This window comes from Xenopus laevis, chromosome 1S, assembly GCF_017654675.1.
Source record: "Xenopus laevis strain J_2021 chromosome 1S, Xenopus_laevis_v10.1, whole genome shotgun sequence".
In the NCBI taxonomy this organism is placed as follows: Eukaryota; Metazoa; Chordata; class Amphibia; order Anura; family Pipidae; genus Xenopus; species Xenopus laevis.
The window spans coordinates 21,365,373-21,386,607 of record NC_054372.1 but is presented as its reverse complement, the minus strand read 5'-3'; positions in this window follow the sequence as shown (position 1 = coordinate 21,386,607).

Sequence of the window (21,235 nt, the reverse complement as noted above, 5' to 3'; positions counted from 1 at the left end):
TGACTATCTCATTTCGATTTTCCCTGCTCTTTTGTAACTCAACAACAGCAGCAAAAAGAAAAATCCTAGATCAGCAAAATGAATGTCAGGAAATCAAGGTTTTTCAGAAGCTGCTTTTATTAATCGCCCACCTTTTGCTTATAATAAATCACTCCAAAAAAAAAAGTCAGATTTCCAGAAGTCAATCAGTCAGCAAACAGTATTTCAATGAGTTCACTGGAAGGGACTTTAAAAGCACAAACAGGGATAGGAATCCAATAATGCCATTCAGCTAGCCAGCTTTGTATACGTAGTTCTCATATTTGTGGAACATATGATTCAGTGGCAAAGAAGAATAGCCCAAACCTGGACAAACGAAATCTGTGATGCTAGCTCTCTGTCTGGTCTGGTGCTTGTTCTGTGTAACAAATAAAAATGGGAAATATGTGAACTTCTTCATCATATTCTTACTGTCAGGACCGAGCAGGACAATTTTAAAGCAGCCAGAAGAAGAACCTATATTCGGGCATTGACCCCAGGTGTCCTTTTATTTTGTATTTGGTGCTAAACCACAGTGTGATAATGTCCTGTGATGATGCAAAAATGTCACTATGCTGCAACAAGACACACCGGGACTATTGGAATTGCCATTTTTGATTTGACTCCAAAGAGGAAAAGAGCCCCATTGGACTGATTATGTCTCTCACAACATTACCAACCAGAACATGAAAGAGTCTTGGATAGCATGTGACAGGCAGCATCATGCTAAAAAATGTTCAGCCTCTAAAGGATTTTTCGGGAGCTCTTACCAGTCATAGTCCCATTTGCAACACATACAGTAAAAGAAGGACACCTCTGGATTTAGTGCTGAATAGACATCCTATGGAGAAAAGCAAACCGTGAACCGTTGCTTTAGTGTAAAAAAACATTATCCCTATTTTTTCAGTATAAAAACATAGCACATCACATGGAAAAAAGGTTTTCAGAGGACATCACACACACTTTAATAGTTTCAGGCTATTTACTCAGAACAATTTCAGGGTCATGCTGGAAAATGGACTACTGGGAGAAGATAAGGCCAGCAGATCCTGTTTAGGAAGCCTGTTCCTAGAAAGCTCTTTACAAAAGGACCGTTACTTTGTCTTAGTAAAGTAGCAGCAAGTGAAAAACCAGGAGATATCCATGACAGTCCCTGCAGAGCATTTGCTTCAAAAATTTTTTTGAAGTATCACTAATAAGATTTCGAAGAGCAAATATTTTCAGGTTCCATCTCTGAAAAAACACCCCTAGTATTGTGTGCTGAAAAAGTTGCTGCAAAGAAAAGGTGCAGCAAAAAATACCCCCTGACTTCAGTGTGCATACGTTTCCCTTAAATTGGGCTTCAATTGAGCCATTCTTAATTAAACACTTTTTTTTAATGGACTTTGTTAGACAGCTTGACTTCAATGTGTTTCACAAATTTTCACCATTCCGCAACTTATTCAGTTCAGTGAAAAAAATTACAAATTTACCCATCACTACTAATCAGCCACCAATAAAGTTGCCCTAGGCCCAGTAGGTGGCAGTCACTGTCAATGAGAGAGCTGGTCCCTATAACTGTCAGTGATTGTCACTGAGAAGGCCCTTGAAAGAACCCCAGCCACCAGTTAGAGGCTTATTTCTCAAAATACGAGACATTCATATGATATATATCTTGGAATTAGATCCCCCACCATATCCCCAAGGTCCAATAAACCAAACAAATGACAGACATTATAATATTTATTATATTTATTTAGTGAAATCTTGACACTTTCTTTTTTTTAAATATTTTTATTTGCACCATAGTACCATACATAAGTAACACATCTTCACACTTTTTAATATTGTACAATAACAACTAGTACTTTAAAGTTATTATAAAATATAACCAAACAGTCAATTAAATTAAATTAATTAAATTTAAAACACTTGATCACCTGAGCGGAATACAAAAGACAGGAGTTGGTATGTGCCTGGTAGGTGCCATTCTTCCAGGATAAGGTGGTTTGGAAAATTATTAGTAGCTCTTGGAATGATTAATTATACATTGCATACTTTTCCCTTAAATTGAGCCATTCCTTATGAAACATTTTTGTTAATGGACTTTGTTAGACGACCTATCTGCTTGCTCTGTGCTGTTGAGTTATATGAACCTAGTGAGTCCCATGTTATGCTTACAATATTATTTTGGATGTCTTTATATGTATAAGTATATCCAAACAATATGTATATCTATATGGCAAAAAGTGGAGCCCTCACAGGACTCATTAATATGTTTTTTAATCAATAGTTGCCAACTCTCTCAAGACACCGCAGATTTCAACTCTTCACAAAGTTATTGCTTACAAATATATTGTTGTGGGCGACCATGTGCCCCATGTAGGTCCTAGAAAGCAACTCAACTGAATATACATCAGTTGCCAAAGTGAGATCAAACTCCATCCTGTGGAATCGAGTGTTCCTGGATATGCCCCTGGAATTAGAGCAATGATTTGTTTTCTGTTGAAAAGTGTCAACTGTTTTTCTATGGGATAATCTGCATGGGGTCATGCTTCTTTCCCTGAAAGGATTTCATTTGAGAAATCAGGAAATTCAAACCCATGTCTCAGAGACATGGAACAAGGTGTCATTAAATGCATTCACTACTGGGAAGGATTAATGGAGAATTCAGAGGGTTTGTGAGTCAACTTGATTTGGAGTACTGTGAGAAAGGATAAATGATGTGGTTTTGTAAACTTTTACATGAAGTGTAACACCCCAAGTAAGGATGAGAACAGATCTGCATGAAATGGATAATGACAAGATTGCCAAAATTGAAAACTGAAGACAGAATCATGTCCAGAGTACAGGGAGAAGTTTAAAGAAACAGTTCACTGTACAATTAAAAACTGGGTAAAAATAAAAAAAAAATTCTAATATAGTTAGTTAGCCAAAAATGTTATGTATAAAGACTGGAGTGACTGGATGTGAAATATAATAGCCAGAACACTACTTCCTGCTTTGCAGCTCTCTTGGTTTACACTGATTGGCTACCAGGCAGTAACCAATCAGAGACTTACGGGGAGGGCACATGGGTCATAACTGTTGCTTTTGAATCTGAGCTGCATGCTGAGGATCAATTGCAAACTCACTGAACAGTTATGTCCCATGTGGCTTCCCTTAAAGGAATTGTTCAGTATAAAAATAAAAACTAGGTAAATACATAGGCTGTGCCAAATAAAAAATGTTTCTAATATAATTAGCCAAAAATGTAATGTATAAAGGCTGGAGTGACTGGATGTCTAACATAATAACCAAAACCCCAACTTCCCACTTTTCAGCTCTCTAACTCAGTCAGCCAGCGACTTGAAGGGTGCCCACATGGGACATAACTGTTCAGTGAGTTTGCAATTGATCCGTAGCATGCAGGTCAGATTCAAAAGCAACAGTTATGACCCATGTGCCCCCCTCAAGTCTCTGATTGGTTACTGCCTGGTAAGCAATCAGTGGAAACCAAGAGACCTGCAAAGCAGGAAGTAGTGTTCTGGCTATTGTGTTAGACATCCAGTCACTCCAGCCTTTATAAATTACATTTTTGCCTAACTAACTATATTAGAAACATTTTTTATTTTGCACAGATAATCTATTTACCCAGTTTTTATTTTTACCCTGAACAATTCCTTTAAGGGCAGGCAGAGGTCGAGGCAGGCAACAAAAATGCAGAATCTTAAGGTGCAGGGCAGGCCAAGATCAGAAAAATACTGTTTGCACAATGTATAACTGGTAGGTCACGGGAAGAGACATCCAAGTACTGATGTGGAGTCTTCAGATTCACATAGAACACACACAGCAAACAGGAATATTCTAAACCATAGCAGTAGTGTTTAGAGCAAATTTGCATCACTGCACAAATATGGGTGGAAATGACAACCCCTCTAGGCAATTATAGAATGCCCTCAATGCCTGGAGATATGATTCACAACACAAACGCAGAATTTCCCTTTTTCAGTCAATTGGTGCTGTTGTCTAGAAATTTAAGGCATACTGTCATGGGAAAAAAAATTTTTTTCAAAATGAATTTTGAAATCTGACATGGGGCTAGACATTTTGTCAATTTCCCAGCTGCCCCAAGTCATGTGACTTGTGCTCTGATAAACTTCAATCACTCTTTACTGCTGTACTGCACGTTGGAGTGATACCACCCCCCTCCCTTTCCCTCCCCAGGAGCCAAACAAAAGAACAATGGGAAGGTAACCAGATAGCAGCTCCCTAATACAAGATAACAGCTGCCTGGTAGATCTAAGAACAACACTCAATAGTAAAAACCCGTGTCCCACTGAGACACATTCAGTTACATTGAGAAGGAAAAACAGCAGCCTGCCAGAAAGCATTTCTCTCCTAAAGTGCAGGCACAAGTCACATGACCAGGGGCAGCTGGGAAATTGACAAAATGTCTAGCCCCATGTCAGATTTCATAATTGAATATAAAAAAATCTGTTTGCTCTTTTGAGAAATTGATTTAAGTGCAGAAGTCTGCTGGAGTAGCACTATTAACTGGTACGTTTTGAAAAAAACATGTTTTCCGATGACAGGATCCCTTTAAGGGCAAAGATGTATTTCATGGTTCATCTTGTGGAAAACTAACTCTGGAGAAGTCTAAACGGAATCTGCCCAGTACCGTATGTTGCTGTCTTGTCTCTGGCACTCAGTAACACTGTTATAAAATATTTTATCGATCATTCTGATTTTTGACCTATATAATTGGCCTATCACAGCTATGGAAGAGGTTTAACCTCTAGAACACACTACAACAATTTCTTTATTTGCTTTTTCCACGTTTCCACGAATGGATTCTTTCTGTTCATCCATTAGAGTCAAATATGTTATGGGGCAATCTGCAGTCCATTTACATGAATCTGAATGGCTTCATTTCAGCACTCTACATGTGTTCCGCATTTTGTCAGCAAAGACTGATCACCATTACTGTGCTCGGGATGCTGAAACCTTTTTTCATCGATTTAGCTAAGAAAGACTGAGAATCAATTATATCCTTGTTGTGTAGTAGCACTTTCATGCCTTTTATATGTTAATTACATAAATGATATTTGCTAGTGGGAAGAAAAATAGGATATAAATGCTAAGCTCTGCTACCGATGATCTTGGATGAAACCTAGACATAAATTGTATTACTTAGGCATGCTTTAATCTTCTTCTCATTTTCATTATCTGGTGCTGGATCAAACCAAGACTGTAAACTAATCTCATGATGGACATGTTTGAGTAGTATGAACACTTCTCTCTGTATGGTAAAGATGCAAATACTGCTGCTTATTAAATGGGCACTAAACTCTAACGGGGGAATGTAATAAAAATCGCTAACGGAAAAATTATTCGCAATACGAAAAGTTATGCCTTTGCGTGAACAAATTTTGCTTTGTGCGAATTTAATATAGCTTTTGCTAGCCCGGAAACTGTTTAGCGACCACTTCCGACAGTGAAAGACCGTTTGCGAATTTTATAGTTTGCGCCAATGCGCAGTCAATGTAATAAAACTTCTTACTGAAAAAGTCGTTATGTTTGCTCCAAAAGATTACGACACCTTCAAGCACTTCTTATGAGTGCGCAATTAAAATTGCAATGCAATAACAGTTTAAGGAACAATATTACATTGCGAGATGTGGATTTTTAGTCTTATTAGTGCGAATTGTTTTGCTCTTTGCGACTTTTATTACATTCCCCTGTAAGGGGTAAATGTACTAAGTGCCGAAAATTCGCCAGCAACGGCTTTGCACCCAACGCTACACTCCGCCAGGCGAAAATTCGCTCAGACAACGCTAATTTACTAAAATACGAAGTTGCGTCCAGGGTGCCGAACGCTCGTGAAGATGCGCTAGCATTAAATTCTGCCTAGCGCAACTTCATTAGAGGTCTTCGCTCAGGCTAATTTGCATACGGCGGGAAATTTAAAGTTGAATGGACATATATGTTGCAGCAAATACATTACATTACACAAGTCCAGGGAACCTTAATAAAGACAATAGAGTTGTTATAATGCCCTACACACGAGCCCACTGTATAGTTAATGTTCCATATGTTATAAAATGTCTGGGGGAACCCAGGTTACCCAAAAAAATTTTTTAAAGACTTTTGCAGCCTATCACTCTGAAAAAAGGAAAAGACACCAGCGTTTTTTGGGACTTTTTTAACTAAAAATATGATATAAGTAACAGAAGATTGAGTAAGATCTATGCACTCCGATGCACTTCGCCTGGTCTGAGCTGGCGAAGGCAAGTCTGGCAAAAGAGATAACGTTCAGTAAAATCTGCATCTTAGTGAATTTGCGGAGTAATGTCCATTCGCCAGAGCAACAATTCGCCTGACGATAGAGTGGGAATGAGTGGCCATCGTCTGTCTCTTTCGCTAGCGAAGTTACGCCTGCGCCCGTTAGTAAAATGGCCTAAAAGCAATAACGCTGGCGAATCGTCGCCATCGTTAGTCACTTCGGCCTTTAGTAAATCTGCCCCTAAAATGCTTGGTCCTACCTTGGACAAAGGAAATACCAGTATACAACAATTTTATGGTATTAGTCTGTATTGGTCAGGAGCAGACTTGAGGCTTATACCTGCCACTGTTGTTTCTTGATTTCTAATTTTGATTGCCCTCAACTTTAGAGACTTCTAGCCATTGCCTTTTGGTCAATTGACCATAATCTTATAGGATAGTAAGAATAAAAGCAGGACACTGAGAGAAGATAAGGATGATTTTGGTAAAGAAATAGAAGACAGTGGCTTCAAAGTTTTATTTTATCTCCAGGAGAATCTGGTGGCACAATAACATTGTCCTCTACTTTCATTGGTGGCTTGATGGTTACTTCTATAAATGTGCTTCAAGAAGAGCCAAAGCCCTTTCTCGTCTAATACTGAAAACTTTATAGGGATGATTAACATAATCTGGTCAGACCTACAGTCATGAAACTAAGGAATTGTGGAATGGCATCTACCTTGGTTTTGTTTTGTTAATTATGGAAGACTTATTCTTACCCAGGAACAAATACAGCAACTCTTAAAGGGTCAGTGTTTTCCTTTACATTGTTTTTAAGAACATAGGCATAGATTTACTGGTATGGTTTGAGGTGACTGAAAAAACTTGGAAGGCCGTTGTCTGCTAATTCCACCGGTTTATGTCTTGCTATATCACAACATGCCCCTTTGCTCTATGCCACCTGCTGGTTTATTGTGAGGGGATAATAACACAAAAAAGGAGGGCAATGGTAGGCAATAAGAATGATTGTGGCCACATGCAAAGTGATTAAATATATTGTAAACACTTAAAGGGATACTGTCATGGGAAAACATGTTTTTTTCAAAACACATCAGTTAATAGTGCTCCTCCAGCAGAATTCTGCACTAAAATCCATTTTTCAAAAGAGCAAACAGATTTTTTTATATTCAATTTTGATATCTGACATGGGGCTAGATATTGTCAGTTTCCCAGCTGCCCCAGTCATGTGACTTGTGCTCTGATAAACTTTAGTCACTCTTTACTGCTGTACTGCAAGTTGGAGTGATATCAACCTTTCCTCCCCAGCAGCCTAACAACAGAACAATGGAAAGGTAACCAGATAACAGCTCCCTAAGACAAGATAACAGCTCCCTGGTAGATCTAAACAAAAAAAGCCAAGCCAAGTCCCACTGAGACTGATTCAGTTACATTGAGTAGGAGAAATAGCCTGCCAGAAAGCATTTCTCTCCTAAAGTGCAGGCACAAGTCACATGACTGGGGCAGCTGGGAAACTGACAATATGTCTAGCCCCATGTCAGATTTCAAAATTGAATATAAAAAAAATCTGTTTGCTCTTTTGAGAAACAGATTTCAGTCCAGAATTCTGCTGGAGCATCACTATTAACTGATGTGTCTTGAAAAAAACATGTTTTCCCAGGACAGTGTCCCTTTAAGTTTGAGTCACAATAAAGCAAGTGCCAATACAGAAGAAAATTTGCTCTTCATTTACATTTATTAAACAAGCATTACTTGGTTGGGCATCTTCTTTTTTATCATTTTAAATACAGTATGTATTGGTTTTATGATACAATAACCTTGGCTGGGAGTTGTTGAATGTTTTCCCAACACCATTACTTCTTCTGGGGTCCATTATGGAGTAACTGTTTTAGCATTTATTTTGCAGGTGCCAATTCTGCCTGCTCTGATGAATTAGATGGATTTACAAGCAAGATGCAAAGTACAGAACCAGAGAGGGACATAAGTGCACCCTGGAATTAATACTTGCACATCCAGGGTTTCCTAAGTGAGTTGTCTAATACATGCAATTGACTTGCGCCCAATCCCGTACACACCACACTTTAATATGGATCTCACAGTGCAATGAACCAGCAACAAATTCAAATAAACGATGAAAAAAAGATAAAAATTCTTATATACATATGTCTTAGTATAACCAATATATGAAAACCTATGGAAAAAATAAAGAAAGACACAGCTGCCCTTGAAAAAAAAAACATTTTACCGGTACTTCTTCTAACCCAGCGCTCAGAAAATACTAATTAATGGAATGGCGGCGTCCGTCTCCCTGAGTCAAAACATCCCCTTTCCAGTTTACTGTCCAAGGCTCTGTTTATGGATTGGATTTATTCTTTACAATAAAACTCTACAGCTCACCGCCATAAAACACCAAAAGGGTTTAGCTCCGGTCTTGTACTTAATTGTTGATTTTGTCAGATGGATATAATGCCACATCAATTCACAGAGCAGAGGAAAGTGCAGAGAGAAGTGATTGACACACGTTTCAGCAGTGACTACTGGTTGAACACATGGCTGGAATTACCTTACTTGGCTAACAATGATTTGGTTGAGCATAGTAATGATGATTAATGCAGTAAATGAGAAGACACTTAGGTGTATTGTAAAAAGACTTTACTTAAACTTTTTATGATGGCAGCACACATTTCAATATGATTATATTTAGGTATAGTCTACATTTGATTTGCATCTCGTTGGTACTCGGCTTGGTGCACTAAATAAACCAGTGATAACAACAATAATAAGACTATTTATGGATGACACCAGTGGACATGGGCTTGTTGGTGATCAGACGGACAATACAGATCCATAACACCCACCCCTTAGCCAGGAGGGCAGATACCATTTGTTGGGGCAGCATTTATTGGGTATCCCTGGGTATAAATAACCAAAGATACTATTAGCTCCTACCTACGTATACCAGAGTTACTGTTAGCTCCTAGCTACTTATAACAGAGTTACTATTAGCTCCTACCTACTTATACCAGAGTTACTGTTAGCTCCTAGCTATTAACTGTATACTAGAGTTACCGTTGGCTCCTAGCTACTTACTGTATACCAGAGTTACTATTAGCTCCTAGCTACTTACTGTATACCAGAGTTACTAGTAGTTCCTAGCTACTTATACCAGACTTACTATGAGCTCCTAGCTACTTATACTAGAGTTACTATTAGCTCCTTGCTAATTATACCAGAGTTACTATTAGCTCCTAGCTACTTATACCAGAGTTACTATTAGCTCCTAGCTAATTATACCAGAGTTACTATTAGCTTCTAGCTACTTACTGTATACCAGAGTTACTATTAACTCCTAGCTACTTATACCAGAGTTACTATTAGCTCCTAGTTTCTTATACCAGACTCACCATTAGCTCCTAGCTGCTTATACCATAGTTACTGTTAGCTCCTAACTACTTACTGTATACCAGAGTTACTATTAACTCCTAGCTACTTATACCAGAGTTACTATTAGCTCCTAGTTTCTTATACCAGAGTCACCATTAGCTCCTAGCTACTTATACCATAGTTACTGTTAGCTCCTAGCTACTTACTGTATACCAGAGTTACTATTAGCTCCTAGCTACTTACTGTATACCAGAGTTACTAGTAGTTCCTAGCTACTTATACCAGAGTTACCTTACTATTAGCTCCTTGCTAATTATACCAGAGTTACTATTAGCTCCTAGCTACTTATACCAGAGTTACTATGAGCTCCTAGCTACTTATACTAGAGTTACTATTAGCTCCTTGCTAATTATACCAGAGTTACTATTAACTCCTAGCTACTTATACCAGAGTTACTATTAGCTCCTAGCTAATTATACCAGAGTTACTATTAGCTCCTAGCTACTTACTGTATACCAGAGTTACTATTAACTCCTAGCTACTTATACCAGAGTTACTATTAGCTCCTAGTTTCTTATACCAGAGTCACCATTAGCTCCTAGCTACTTATACCATAGTTACTGTTAGCTTCTAGCTACTTACTGTATACCAGAGTTACTATTAGCTCCTAGCTACTTATACCAGAGTTACTATTAGCTCCTAGCTAATTATACCAGAGTTACTATTAGCTCCTAGCTACTTACTGTATACCAGAGTTACTATTGAATAATGAATGATATTTATCCTGGTCCCTACCTAACGGCCTCCATCTCCTTTTCCTTGTGTGGATGCTGGGACAATAGTTATACATTAGTGATGCGCGAATCTGTGAAACGCAGTGAAGTCAATGGGCGTCAAAATAATTTTGACGTGAGCAACAATTTTTTATAAACGAGACTATATTGTTCAAATGCATTAAAGTCAATGGGCATCCGGATAATTTTGTTGCGCATCAATTTTTATGCGTGCTACAAATTTTTTGTCATGCCGGATTTTTCCCCAGCAGATTTTTACTGCAGTTTTACAAATGTATTCGCGTGCGGCATAATGCAGAAATTCGCTGCGAATCCATGCCTAGCGAATTTATTTGCCCATCGATATCATACATTTGTGTAGATCTGTTGTATAAATATACAGTTGTTCTTCATATATTTTAGGTTCCTCTCACAGCATTAATCTAAGACATCAATTCCCTCTATAACCGCCCCCACATATATAAAGGGCCCACAGCTATTTTAGAAAAGAAAAAAAAACAAGTAAAATGCATGGACTCAACTTTTAGGGGCAGATTTATCAAGAGCCTAATTTTGAAGTAATGGAAGTTTTTTTATTATAATAAAAAAAGACCAAAAAAAATCTCAAGTTCAGGTGAATAGGCTGTATTCTAATCGTTTGAATTTAAGTTTTAGCGCATTCGAACGAATTTGAATCTAAGGATTCGCCCCAAAAAACTTAGATTTTTCAAAGTCCACCAAATGACTCCAAATAGGCTCTAGGAGGTCCCCCATAGGCTAAAATAGCAATTCGGCAGGTTTTAGATGGTGAATGGTCGACGTTTTAAAGTGACAGTACATGATAAATTTCAATATTCGAATAGTTAATGTTTTTAAAATTCTAATCGAATTTTGACCTATTCGAAATTCAAATTTTTTTTATTTTGAATTTTCACTTCGACCCTTGATAAATCTGCCCATTATTGAACTGTCGGGGGCAGCTGTGAGTTGTGTCTTTTATTTTAGCAGCACTGACCTGACAACAAAATTAAAAAGGTACCATTAATATTGGTGCAATTCCTTTCTTTTCACCCTCTACCAAACCCATACCTCCCAACTGTCCCTTTTTCGGAGGAAAAGTCCCTCTTTTGACAGCTCAACCTGCAGTCCCTCATTTGTACTGGAAAGTCCCTATTTTCTCTGCACTGAACAGCCAGAAAAAGAAACAAAGTTTCTCACTTAATTGGCTTTTAGCAGAGAGCCCACAGGTGCAAATAAGATACTTTGTAACAATTTTGAGACACAAAAAAACTGTTTAAATAAGGAGAAATATTTTTCAAACTTTCATAACCTGCCAAATTTTGTAAAATGAACATGGTAATTAGGGGGTGTAGCCAAAAAATTTTTTCACTGTTCTACATGCGAAAACATTTTTTGTCCCTCTTTTTACTTCCAAAATATTGGGAGGTTTGCACACCTCACCCTATATAGGACAGGGTAAGCAGGTGTGTTGATGATTCACATTGTTTTATTTCTAGCCAGAATACAGAACAACAGTCTGTACTGTGTCATTAGCTGCATCTGGAATGATATACCCTATGATGCTTTAAATTTAATGCCATTTATTTTCCTTGATAGCCTTGTTATTTCGTCTGCCTCAATTGGTTTGGAAATACTTTCCTGTATGGATTGTGTTAATTTAGGGAGAGGAATTCTGTTAAGGAAGTTATTGATAACTTGTGGGGTTGGTTTGTCCTTTGCTCATACAGTGTTTTATAGAAATAAGGGAATTCAGCTACAATTTTGTCAGCATTGGCCGTTAGGGCACCTTCTCTAGTTCTGATTTGTGTGAATGGGGTTTGAGAAAAATGATTATTTAATTTTCGAGCTAGCATTGTATCTGCTTTGTGAGCCTTGTAAAAATAGTTTTGCTTCACCCATAGTAACTTTTTGGCTTCCTGTTCAGTCATTAATAAATTCAATTCCGTTCTTATTTTCTCAATCTCTCGCCTGATCGCGGCAATTGGATCGAGTTTTATTCGCTGTTTCAAGTTGTGTCCGCTGAGACATTTTTTCTTTGTTGGTTCTTTTACGTTTTGCTGAGGTTTGTATTAGTAGGCCTCGATTGTAAGCCTTATGGGCAGCCCAGAGCGTAGATGTCTTGATATCAGGAGTTTTATTTATTTGAAAAAAGGACTGCATTTCTTTTTCTATTTCCTTTGCTATTTGGGGGGTGAGATAATAAGGTATCATCCAACCTCCAAGTATATTGCAGTGGTCTTGGTGCCATACCTTTTAGCTGAAGCTTAACTATAGAATGGTCAGACCAAGGGCAAACATATATGGAGGTATAAGTTATAGCAGAGGCCATAGGTTAATTTATATTGCCATTTATTTTCTCTTGTATAAAGAGTGGTTTTGCACCATGGCAATGAAACTCCCCCATCAATAGATCTGGTAACAAGCACTCCAGTCTGTAGTCTTCCTCTGGTATGTGTCAGTCATACACAGCTCTGTCTGTTGTCAACAGCGCAAAGGAGAACCCATTGGATCCTATAAATGCATCTACTGCTTGTGTCATTTTGACTGATCTACATATAATGAGGTTTATGCATGCCAGGTCTTTCAGAGGAGCCCTTTCTGTGATGTTTGGATTAAACACTAATAGCAAATACCTTAGTGATGTTTTCCCAAACTGTAGGGTTAGTACCCTAGTGACCGCAATGATGTCAATAGTGGGGGCTGAGACTGAGGGCGAAATCAAAGCTGTGAGTGTACATTCATTCAACTGAGTATGTTGTAAAGTAGAAAGTGTTTTGGAAGTCAAGTCAAGGAAAAGCAGCCTTCCTCTGTCAGAGGCCTGGATAGGCATCACTGAGAGTACAGCGGTATGTTACAATGCTTTCTTAAAGGGATACTGTCATGGGAAAAAAATATTTTTCAAAATAAATCAGTTAATAGTGCTGCTCCAGCAGAATTCTGCACTGAAATCCATTTCTCAAAAGAGCAAACAGATTTTTTTATATTCAATTTTGAAATCTGACATGGGGCTAGACATATTGTCAATTTCCCAGCTGCCCCAAGTCATGTGACTTGTGCTCTGATAAACTTCAATCACTCTTTACTGCTGTACTGCAAGTTGGAGTGATATCACCCTTTCCCCCCAAGCAGCCAAACAAAAGAACAATGGGAAGGTAACCAGATAGCAGCTCCCTAACACAAGATAACAGCTGCCTGGTAGATCTAAGAACAACACTCAATAGTAAAAACCCATGTCTCACTGAGACACATTCAGTAACATTGAGAAGGAAAAACAGCCACCTGCCAGAAAGCATTTCTCTCCTAAAATGCAGGCACAAGTCCCATGACCAGGGGCAGCTGGGAAATTGACAAAATGTCTAGCCCCATGTCAGATTTCAAAATTGAATATATAAAAATCTGTTTGCTCTTTTGAGAAATGGATTTCAGTGCAGAATTCTGCTGGAGCAGCACTATTAACTGATTCGTTTTGAAAATTTTTTTTTTTCCCATGACAGTATCCCTTTAAATGTGGCACATTATTTAGGAGATTGATAAAGAGCAATGGAGAATAACACAAGCGATAAGTGGTTTTCATCACAAAAGATACAAAGAGGGATTAGCCACAGTTAGACTTTCGCTAATGACGATTAAGGTCATTTAACCAAGGCAGCTCCGGAACGGCTAGAACCCCATTACTACACATGCCCCCGATGTGCTGCAGTTGGCAAAAGAAATGCTGATAAACAGCAGTAGCTTCCCCCGAGAGAGTCACTGAACATTTAGCCTTGGGGAGTTTTACACTAAGAATGAAATGTTATGACAGCGCATAATTGTGCCGGGTGAAATGATAGAGCACAATTGTGACACTGACATTACCAGCTATAGATCAGTAATGAAGATGCTACTCTGTGTAATGGCGCTATATATATTAGTGCTATATATAATATCTATATATATATTATATCTCTATAAGTTGGATAACTTAGAGAATTAGACTCCAATCTAGACACCTTTCGGCTAAGACGTTGCGTAGATATAAAAATGTTCCCAGCAAATCAGAGCCAATAATAGCTTCGCTTTAAATATAGCTTATATATATGCAAAGCTGAAAGCTGAAAATATTTCTTTAAATTTGCGTGTCAATGAGACAACCAAAAATGCAGACATCACACCTTTATTGTGCAAACAGAGCAGATGGAATAAATGATTCATGGCTCCCGGGGTGACGGGACAGATCATTAGTTACGGGTGTCCTTGTTTGCATATGGAACATTAGAGACATTTGTAGCCTGCTGTATTGCCTTTCCTGTGATATGCTGCAACATTGGGAGGCTGTGATGCCATCTTTAGTCATACGTGTAACATATATGTTATAGCAGGCGCCTTCCAGCCAGACGCTCCAAGATATACAGCTCACAGCCTATACATTTCTATGTTATACTGTAGATTGGCTTTCTATATTGTGCAAAATTCTGTAAATTATCTTTTGCTTTAGTGCATTTGTTTACAAAATTTTAGGTTTTCAGCCAAAGTATAAAGCGACTGTTCATTTACTTTGCCTTTGATTTATATCTAAATAATCTTCCTTAATTTTCTGCTTCATCACTGTTCCATTTTTCATAGAATTCTTTTTTTAAACCACTGTTCATTCGCATTTATTTAATCTGTTGAATCACTAGCTTTTCTGCTATAGAATTTGATGCCTATGAGTAAGTGCTGGCTAAGGCACGAAACACGTAAGGCTGAACTAATGTTATATCACAAATAAAGAAGGAGTTCTTTACAAGTCTAGAGGCCATCTTCTTGGAGTTGCAGTCTTCTACAGATTTCAGAAAGCTAAAAAATGCCCGATATTCTTTTCTATTAGCAGATAAACTCAGGGGCGTAACTACAGAGGTAGCAGACCCTATGACTGCAAGGGGGTCCAGGAGCTACTGGGTCCCCATGAGGCATAATTTATATACAATTTCAATAACTATTGGGGGCCTGAAAAATTATTTGCTGTGGGGCCCAGTAATATCTAGTTACACCACTGAGTAAACACTTGTAACTGGTTCAGTGATCTCTCTTCTTTTCTACTATGGCCGCTGACCAGTAGAACACTGTTACATTGCAACCTTCTCTCTCAGCTGGGCCATTGCATTGGAGGTGTTGGAGGCTGCTGCACTGTAACTCTCAACTGGTTTATTAACTCATAGTAGCTTGAACAAGGTACTCCCTGCATATACCAGTGGTAAGGAAATTTGAAAGCATAGTTGTATACCAAGAATAAGAAGTTTTACAGAGATTCATGCACCATCACCTGTAGGGGATAGTAAGCATGTGAAGGTATGGTCTTACCAGTTAAGAGACGTCTCAGTAAAAAAGATCCCCTTTATCAGTGTGAAGAAGATAGCCTAGCTGTCTTTAAACTGGGGTTTTCTTGGGTAGTTCTAACTATACTTTTCATCAGTGGAGCAGAAGCTGCCCTTTCTAAGCAGAACAGTCTAACTCACAACTCCTATGAGCTTATGTGGTAGGACAGAAAGTGCTATCCACTGCCTTTATCTGTTCCCTGGTCAAGACTTTCCTAAGGGTGTTTGTTATCTTAAGGCTCAAAACTTGATACTGGGGCCTTATACTCAAGCACGGACTGGGATTCAAAATAGAATTTCCAGTACACAGAGGGCCAACAACCCACTAAAAAGTAACTGTTGCTTAAATGTTATTTTTTGAAATATCTATGGAGGATAGAACTTTATTTCCTTTGTTTTTTCCTATCTCTGTTGGCGAGCACAAGCAAACAAAAAAATAAGCCTTCTTTATCTCTTTCCATTACGTCTCGTGTCTGTACTGCACAATTCTCAGAAACAAAACCCCCCTTTTTTAAAACCATGAAACGGTTAAAAGCCACTTTGCAGATCTAAAATACTGAATTATTGAAACATTAGTTGTTTTTTTAGGAATCAAACCTTTAACTTGCCATTAACACATGGTACTAAATGGAGACCAAAGAGGATGAGCCCTTTGCTCTCTGTCTCCTTATATAAACTAGGATCAAGAATGATTTGAAACCCCCTCAACCCCTTGTGAAACCTCTCTCCCACAAAGCAATACATTAGAGATCAGAGAAAGTAACCCATTGGGTCCCCAACACAACTTCACCAAAAAAAGCTGCTGCAAAAAAAGTACAGTAACCATAAAAAACACAATACAAAGAGACATGGCTACTTTTTCTAATTTTATAGATAGTTATTATTTTCATTCAATAGCTGGTATTAACACTATAATGTTATATTGTATATTGTAATATATATTTATTATATATTTCAATGCAATGCATAGGTGCTCAGAATATTTGAGCTCAGAAAATACCTACAAGGGTAATGAAACAGCGGAATCCTTCCTTTTGGAAATAAACGGGTACCCACCTACATGGGATTATACTTTATCTTGCTTTTATAATTAAATATGCAATTAAAGACAGAGGATGTTTAACTTAAAATTACATTTCCTTATGATGTAGTCAGAAGTGTTTTAAGGTAATTTTCAATTGTTTTTATCTTTATGTTATTGTTAAATAATGCAATTTTTGCTCCCTAGCTTTTCAACTGGAATTTACATTTATAAAATAAATGTCCCAAAATATATTTTTTATATAAAATGTAAAAATTGGTATGAATCCTTAGTAAAACACATTGGAATAGCTTATTCTGGAAATTAAAATTGCATTTAATGAGGAGAGAAACCACATAAATAGGTTCCTTTATAATGGTATTAAACAGGAAGACATTTTGTGAACATGTTTTGAATTTGCTCTTCAGTCAAGATCCACATGGGGCCTCCTTCTTTCCTAGACCCTTAAAAGTTTCAGAGTTTGCTGTTAGCCCCATAACTTGGAGTCAACAACATTATAACATTTCCAAGTGCTTATTCTTATACCTTCCATGTTCGACCATTCTTAATGCCCCTACTGTGGGTAAAGACTTGGAAAGCAAAGAAGCCAGCTTGGGAATTATGGTCACAAATTTCCCCAGATATTTTATTTTGGAGGTGCAATCATTGCATAAACAATTATAGGTAAATATCATTCCTTTGAAACAGGAAGGCTGCAGTACAAGCATTCAGCTTCCCGTACTGGATGGTTTAAAGCAGACAATGGACAACCCTTAAGGTGGCCAGAGACGTAACAATTATGATCTTTCTTGGAAAAGATCTTTTCAAGAAATATCATTCGTTACAATACACACGTGTAGAGCTGAATCGTCTTGTATAGAGATAGAAACAATAGAATTCTACCTGTATCTGACGATTCAGTTCTAAAAATGGCCGATGTTTACGCACCCGCTCAAAATTGGCCGTCCAGCCCGATTGACGAGCCGACCGATATCCAAGTCTTCTACCGATATCGGTCAGCTCTTTTCCCACCATACACGCACCGAATATCATGCAAGAATTTGTTTAGTACGATATTATCTGTGCGTCTTTGGCCACATTTACTGTTTTTCCCAGTACAAACAGATTTATCACTCACAATGTCCAAACTCTGTCAGGGACACTAAGGGGGTATTTTTCACTTTTTCAACATTTTCTGCTACAAACTCCGATCAAATCCACTCATGTTTTACGCTTATTTATTATAACACTTTCCCGAAATTTTGCTTTGCGGGGGAAAAAATTGAGTTTCACGATTTTTTCGGATTTTTCACCGGAAAACTCAGATTTCTTATGCTTTTTTGCCCGAAAACTTCAGGGTATTGCACGAAACCCAGCACACACAAAAAAATCATTGGGACTTTCCCCCATGACTTATATGCAACCTCGACAGGTCGGAGATGCCAGATTTTCGGACTTTACCATCCTCAGAGTTTAATAAATTCTGAAAATTTCGTGATTTTGTAAAAGTCCGATTTTATAAAAACAAAATCACACATTTTTCTGGATTTCTGCATTTGGAGTTTAGTAAATAATCCCCTAAAAGTTTGTGAAAGGAAGATAGCAGGAAGAACTGGATTTTCTTATTAAACCAACAATCAAAACCCTATCTAGATGTTTACTCATTTAGAGAAGCAGGCATGCAACTCTTAAAGCCTACATTTCATCAATTAGAAGATCCCTGGAATGTATTTGTGATATAAGGTGTGATTTATTTATAAAGCCCATACAAGGCAGCCATAAAATGTTCCCTCATCTGGCCTCTCAGTAAATTTTTAATGATTGTCTGGTGAGAGAAGTTTCTTGGACAGGGAAGGACAAGGTCAATCTCACTGGTTTAACAGAAAGAACTACATTTAATTCTTGCAAAGGCTAAATCTACTGTTGTTTAGAAACTATTCAATACTGAGGTTAGGTAGAAAAAGTAGCAAAGAAATCAGAGCACATAGTCCATTGGGTCCCTGTGATTCTGTCAGTCTAATAAAGAATATAGAGGATAAAATAAGAATCTTGTTATGGTGGACGTTTCTTTGCGTAATATGTTTTTCTGTTTTCGAGGAAAGTTAATAATTGTGGGCCCTATCCTACACACACATAGGGATGAGTGAAATTTTTCTCCTGATACAGATTAATGGCACAATGCAGTTTCACAAGTAGTGAAAATTTCATGAATTTGCACTAGAAGTTCATTGTGCATATCTCTGGATAAAAAAATGCCAGCGTGAACACCCATTGACCCCAATTGATTTGGTTCAAGAAAAATATGTGGCTAAAAGCTTCCGTTGGCATCAGTGCATTTGGTGCAACAATAAACACTGTGAAAAAAAGGTTTATGTACACCAATGCATTTTCACAATTTTTTTCCACCGCGAAGCAGAAGGTTTGACTTTTACTTGTCAATATACAAACCAACCCTGAAGCTAAACTTTTGCTAAACTATCAGTTGAAAATTGCATTTAATTACTACTTCACCCTCCCCATCTGCCTGTTGTTCATATAAAGTTTTTTTATCCAGGGGTCACTTTCTTATATCCAGTGCCAAGCCAAGCTGTCTTACCTGGCAACAGTAATGTGATCAGAGAAGCATAGCTGATATTAGACTAAAATAGCATTACATGGCTATTGAACATTGTATAAAAAGAGTACCACTGGAAAGAATATACCAAGTTAGCCAAAGAAAAACTTGATAAAAGCTTTAGTAAAGGTCCATTAAATTTTAATTAAAGATCGTAAAAATAAATGACTTAGGAGAACTGTAAAAGATGACTTAAAATGCACCTTTATTTTTTTTTTCTTGTTTTATTTAGTGTTGCTGGGGATAGTATTTATATTTTGTTTATGTTGCTCGACAATTAATTGTGCCTTAATGCATCTTTATTTTTTGTCTTTAAAGGCACGTTTATACTAATTATACATACAATTTATTATTTCCCCTTAAAGAAGAATTAAACTTAATAAACAATATGGGTAGAAATTATGTATTAAAAACAGTGAATTTACTGTTCCATCCAGGCGGTTCAGCAGTCCCATAGCTGTAATGATCCATGTCTTCAAAGTTGTTCACAGCACTTCAGTTTCAGTTTCTTCTGTGCAAACTTATCGTGCGTCAAGCTGTTCAGAAGCTAAACTTATGGGTTGTGGGACATCATCAAAACATTACCAGGAAGTGAGGTTACAGCTCCTGTAGAAGTGGGAGCTACAGAATTCACCCTGAAGTATGTTTGATGCAGAAAACACCAGTTTCTGAGCTGTCATGTGATTTGAATCTGAATTACAGTATATGGTTATCAGCTCATATGACTTCATCCCTGAGCATGTGTTCAACCATAAGAAGATGGGGAGCTGCTGTTGGCATTACCAAAGACATTGCACTGCTGTTGGCATCACCAAAGACACAGTACTTCTAAATGGGATGTGGTGGCCTTGGTCTGGTACAGCATCTAAAAATACAAGGTTCTTTTTGAGGCTTAGTTGTCCTATAAATAGACATGTTGCATATCTCTGTATATACAGTATAGGAATGCCTACGTCTAGATTCTTGGAGGAATCACTTAAACATAGACGGGCTTCTTACATCTACACAGTCCTCCAAACACTAACCTCTATGACATTTAGGGGTTATTTACTAAACTCCGTGCGGGCTTTTTGGGCAATTAAAGCCTGATGCAGCAAAAAGCCCAAATCCAAAAAATCCACCATCTCAGACCTGCCAAGGTTGTCGATACAATAAGTCAATGGCAGAGGTCCCTATCCTATTTTGAGGTTTCTGTGGTCTGCACTGGAATTAGCCCGAAAATCCAACCTTTTCGGGCAAAAATCAGAAAAATTTGGGCTTTTCTGGAAAAAGCACGGAAAAATCTTGTGATTCTGGAAAAAAACTCAGATACAATCGTATGATTCTGGTTTTCCCTCGATTTTATCGAGTTTTTATTCAACCGATTAAATCAAGCTTTTAAAATAATAAATAAGGTCAAATCGTGGATTCTAGTTCGTCAGACTTTTTTTATTTAAAAAAAATCGGATTTGATAAATAACCCCCTCAGTACAATGTAGATAAATATAGATAAAAGTCCTCTGAATAAAATAAATAAAGTAAATAAATTATGTAAGGGACACTTCTGATGCATCTGCAACACTTTTGGATCTCATTAACAATCTGTTTATTTATCTGTTAATAACTGTCTTTCCAACTGAATGTAAGATGACACTTGAAGGCCCATTTGCTAACATTCTCATTTTAGTGGTTTAAGAAACCACCAATAAACTATTTTTTTTCTCTGAAACCATGAATGTTATGAAATGTATTAAAATATCCAAATATTAAAAGCATGAGCAAAAAAAAAAAAAAAAAAAAGCTGAACGATGCAATAAAAAATATAGAAATGTGAATTTTTCCAGATATTGAA